Below are 5838 nucleotides of genomic sequence, written 5' to 3'. Positions count from 1 at the left end.
GCCTTAGAGAATCCTCCTTCCCCGGTCCTTCTGCATCAAGTTCTTTAAAAGAAATGTGCTCTTGTCACTTTTCTCTCCCAGCCCTTGACTCCTCTGGACAGAAATAGCCGGAAAGAAACTGCTCTGTTGGCCGGAGCAAATGGTGGGTTTGGTGTTCCTCCAGAAAGCACTGGTCTCAGCTTGATTTTTCCAGAGCTGACTTGTCTGGTCTGATTTTCCCTCAGCACTGAGGCTGCTCAGTTCTCTGGCTTAGGTCCTCAGGGATGTGGGCTGGAAGGTTGTCCCCTCTCAGCCCAGTCACTGATTCTGGGGCCACAGATGAGCCACAGTGAGAGGCAGTGGTCTGGGGCTGGGTAGCGCTGCCCTGGGAGTCAGGAGACCTGGGTTTCCATCCAGCTCGGTCACTGCGTACTGAGTGCTTTGGGGTAGATCAGCTTCTCGGATAAGCCCTCAGTTTCTTCATCTCAAAGATGAGGTGGCGGTGGTAGATGACATCCAGGTCCATGGGGCTCTGGTGTCCCTTGACTCACTTAGAGATAGTATAGCTCAGATCCAAGCGTGTGGATCCTGGAGACAGAGCTAGACTTCCTGGGCTGCATCCAGCTCCACCACTGGCCATCCATTGCTGTAAACTTGTTAAGAGCAAGTCATTCAAACTCTCTTGCCTCTCTTTCCTCCCCGAGCCAACGGGGACAGTTGCTAACTCGCTGCCTTATTAGGATGATTAAATGGGTTAATTTGGTGAAGCCCTTGGAACAGTGTGTGGTACACAGTAAGTGCTTTTGAAATAAATATGTGTTACTGTTAAGCTCGAGGGAAGGTGGGACCGGATGCCAGACAAGGCTCCTCCCTCCCAGAAGGCACACAGCTTGGCTGGGCTCACACTAGCAGGTATTGTTTCTATCTCCTGGAGCGCAGCTGGGACTCCATGGAGGTGTTGGGACCGATCAGTGGCTCTGCACAGCCAGCTCCTTCCCAGCACCAAACCCATCATGCCAGTAACTAACTTGGATGCTTTCAAACAGCCTGCTCCCCACATTATTTTATTGAATCATCTCTCAACCCGGGGAGTCACTTGGAGGGGATCACTCCAAGCTCACAGGAAAAGACAGAGGCTCACGGAGGTGCACGACTAGGGATGGTGGGGCCGGGACCCAGCTTGTCCTGTTTGCCTATGTAGTGCCGGTTTGGGGTGAGGGCCTTCTGCCAGCTGCGGGATCTGTGCTGGCGGTCACCTTATGGAGCACAAAGTAGCCGAGGCTGGGAGTGGGGACGGCCATGTGCCCAGCAGTGGACCCGATTTTTACTGATCATATAAAAAAAGTATACAGACTTACCATGTTTCTGAAACTCACTCCCTTGTTGTTGAACATTTAAACTATTCTCAATTTTGAGATATCATTATGTACCTATTAAACTAGTAAAAAATAATTATTTCAGAACCTTAGAAGCAGTCACATGTATCTTGCTGATGGCTCCATAAATTGGTCCAGTTTTTCAGGAGAACAATCCAGTAATATTAAGAGCCATAAAATTATTCCTACCCTTTGACCTGATAATTCCACTTCTGAGAATATACTCCAAGGAAATAGCTTAAAAGAGAAAAAAAAAAAAGAAAGAAAGTAATTTGTGCTTAGTTGCTCTTAGAAATGCTATTTATAAAAATTGGAAGCAACCCAAATGCCCAGCCATCAGGGTTTGGCTTAAAACCCATGGTGTATTTACATTCTAGAATATGATAGAGCTTTTAAAAATGACAAATATGGGAACCATGTCAAGGCACAGACAAGTACACACATACAAAATAATGATAAGTGGAAGAAGGGGTAAATATGAATGTTTGTATGCATTTTCTAATGACAACTACACAAAACATAGGACAATATTTGTTCAATGGATTGGTAAAGGTTAGATGCAAGTTGGCATTGCTTTTAATATTCATTAAATGGTTTAAGCTTACAGTAAAAATAAAATGAGTCCTTTTATGCTCATAGATGAATATGACCAGCTACATAATTTGCAGGGCTCACTACTAAATGAAAATGTGGGGCACTTTGTTCAAAAATGGAGATTTCAAGATGGCGGCCTCAGAGCTGTAAACCAAGCCCCGGGTCCTGCACAACTGTATTGTAAGCCTGTGAAGCTGGCCCTGGCTAGACCTGTCAATCCAATCTACTCACTTCACCAATGAGTAAAATGAGTTTCTGAAGTTCAGCTCTGCGGAGAAAACCTCAGAAGCACCAATAATCCAAAGCCCCTTGGAGCTTGGAGTGAGTGCAGAGGTTACTGAACATCAGAAGAGTGTGGTCTAGAGAGGATGTGGTCACAGAACTCTGGCCATTTGTCCCTTGGCCTTGCTGCTCTAGCTGGAGAGTCCACTGTGCTTCATTCACCTACCCATCCATTCATTTGTCAAGCATTTATTCACCAGTCGTGTGTCCCCAGTGCTATGCTGACTGATGGGGACACAGAAGACAAAGACGCAGGAGCTTAGGGTTGAGGTGCACAGACAAAGGAGATACCTGATTAGAGGATTATGTTGGGTAAAAGCTATGGTAGGTTTGGACTCGTGGTTTAGACATCGCGGGAGGGTTGTGGGGGGCCAGGGGTCCTCTGGAGGAGCTGACTGACGCCTGAGTCTTGAGGAAGGAGTGTCTTGACGAGGAAGGTGAAGGGTACCTGGCTACCTAGGAAACAACATGTTGTGCAAAGCCCAAGTGAGGATGGAATGTTTGGGAACTGCCAATTACGGCTTTGGGAGCACCGTCCTCTGATCCATTAATATGAAGATAAGTCAACTAAAGCCCTCATGTCTTTACCTGAAGACGAGCTAGGAATTTCCCACTCTGTATTTATTTAGCAGACCTTGTTACTTTGCAGTCCATCATCCCAGCCTATAGAATCTCCTAAGACGGATCCTGACATCTTTCCTGGCTTTATGCCACCTCAGGTTGAAGCAGCATGGTACCCATTTCCTTATCCAAGTGGTCAGTGGGCATACTGATCAAGACGGAGCCAACACCTTGGACCCAGAGCAGCCTCCATGGCCACCCTCCATTGAAGACTTCTGTAAGTTGTCCCCAGGACTTCGTGAAAGGCTCTCCTGAATGTCTTCCTGACATCGCACAGCAGTGGTTTTCTGGCCCATCACAAAGGACTCTTGCGAGATGGGCAGTGTTGTTTTTGGAGAGCCCACTTGCTTTCTAGTGGGCACTGCTTGCCATTCTAGAAGCTCGCAGACAGACTAGCTGCGGACACTCATTCCCCACCCCCCAGAAATTTCAGCTGTGATCTACTCCTGAGAACTGCGGGTTGTCCACAGTGAGCTTAGAAACAGAAAAATACAGACAGAGCTCCTTCCCTTCCCCGCCCCTCGCCCCCCCGACTCTCCCAACATGCACATTGTCCTGGACACACATCTAATCCCAGGCTCAAAGGTCAGCACTATCAGATGCTTGTCCCTAGTGTGGGGAACCCTCTGTGTCATGTCTTTGACTACTGACCTCTCCATACGATGCTGGTACGAATACCCAGGGAAGCTGGGACCAGACAATGACCACAGGACTATCAGTTGATTTTCTCCTAGAACCTTCAAATATTGTCCTTTACTACCCAGCTGAGTTTGTTCTCGCTACTCAGTTTTAAGAATTAATCACCTTTTGTATTTACATGTAAATGCTTGGTAGCCAAAGAAAATATTTGATTGAGAAAAAACCTACCCCATTCATATTACCAAAAAGAATCATCATTAACAATCTGTGATAACCATTTTGGTCATGTCTTTATGCACATATGGGGAGAGAGAAGTAGATGCATGGGCACTTAGGTAGTTAGAGAAATAATTTGGCCAAGATGGAATCATACTGTGCAGGGCATTTTTACTAAACATGGATTAAACTGAATTTAACTGAAATGTTTAATAGCATAATAAGAAACTCAATGAACTGACCCAGGATTTCTGGACATCAGATCAATTATTTTCCCCACAAGAAACATTAGTTCCTAAAATAGCCTTCAAAATTAAGAGCAAAGAGCATAAATATTAGGAGAGTAAAGTACGTTCTAAACAAAATTTCAATTTGAGACACTATCCAGTGACACTCTCTTAGGAGAATTATGAAAATTAGCACATTACTCTCTTCCCCTCGCTCCCCAACGCAAGGTGCTTAATAAACGCACTGCTTTCGTATTGTCCAAAGTAGTAACGCTTACTTTCTGCTCTATAAATGCAATGTCTAGTTTCTAAATCTATGGGCCATGGACTACGATGGAATGCTCTCTGCCCCTTGGCGGTTTTTTAGCCATACGTTTTCTCTCTTCCGATGATTTTGATTCACTATTTGGTTGACTGGATTTATCGTCAGGTAGTTTTTCTGAGGAAGGGCTCTTATTGTGCATGCGAGATGGTGTCTGTCTGCTGGCTTTCTACTTGAAGTTACGTATGTCTCTTCTCAGAATGTTGTAGGCAGTACGTCCCTGTCTTGAAGATGGGGTGTTGCTAAGGCGAAGTCTGAGGCATCTGCCCTTGGGGAGCTAATAGGCTGTGTGCAAAGTGAACATAACCCTGGGGCACCTGGGTGGCACAGCGGTTAAGCATCTGCCTTCGGCTCAGGGCGTGATCCCGGCGTTCTGGGATCGAGCCCCACTTCAGGCTCCTCTGCTATGAGCCTGCTTCTTCCTCTCCCACTCCCCCTGCTTGTGTTCCCTCTCTCGCTGGCTGTCTCTATCTCTGTCAAATAGATAAATAAAATCTTTTAAAAAAAAACCACAAAGTGAACATAACCCAAGCAGAATTCCCTCAATCCGTCCCTCTGCCAGCGTTTCCCAGGACGGTACACAGCACCACTGGCCACCCGGTTGTCCAGGCAACCCCCTTCCCTTGGAGTCGTTCTCTGGTATTTTCCATCCTGAAGCAAAAAAGGTGACTCTACCTCCAAAATATATCCAGATTCTGACCACTTCACATTTCTTCCACTGCTTCTATGCTGATGTAAGTCCACCACAAATGTCCCTTGCACTATTGCACTGAGGTCCTAACTGACTTCTTGCTTCTACTCTATGCCGTCCCCTCCTGTCCCCTCCTGTCCCGTCCCGTCCCGTCCCATCCCATCCTGTCCCATCCCATTTTAGTTATGTGTATTTTATTTTTTATTTTTTTTAATATGGCTTTCACACCTGTGGAGTTTTTGTCTCTTTCATTTCTTTCCTCAACTCTGCCAACTTAGTTTTTCTTTTTCATTTTCTTTAAGATTTTATTTATTTGAGAGAGTGAGCACGAGCATGACCAGGGTGTGCGGGAGCAGGTGGGGGGAGGGGCAGAGGGACAAGCAGACTCCCTGCTGAGTGAGGAGCCTGACTGCAACTCAAGGCTCCGTCCCAGGACCCTGAGATCATGACCTGAGCCAAAGTCAGACACTTAACCGACTGAGCCACCCAGGCGCCCCAACTTAGTTTTTCTTTTATTACTTATAATCCCCATTTTTGTTTTTTGAAGCATTTTAATAAGTTTACAAGCAGTAAAATCCACTCTTCGTAGTATATAGCTCGATGAGTTTTGGCAAACACTAGGTCTGTATATTCACCACCATGTCAAGATACAGAATAGTTCCATCACCCCAAATAATTCCCGTGTGTTGTCCTTTTGCAGTCAACTCCCGCCCCGACCTCTAATCCCTGGAAACCCCTGATCGGTTCTCCTACCACTTAGCTTTGCCCTTTCCACTAAGAATCATATAAATACAGCTGTATGTTATATAGCCCTTTGGTGTGGCTTCTTTCACTTACAGAAATGCATTTGGATTTCCCCACATCACTGTGTATCTACAGAGTTAATTACAT

Source organism: Ursus maritimus, unplaced genomic scaffold (genome assembly GCF_017311325.1).
Source record: "Ursus maritimus isolate PB19 unplaced genomic scaffold, ASM1731132v1 scaffold_12, whole genome shotgun sequence".
NCBI classification, from domain to species: Eukaryota; Metazoa; Chordata; class Mammalia; order Carnivora; family Ursidae; genus Ursus; species Ursus maritimus.
This window is presented reverse-complemented; position numbering follows the sequence as displayed.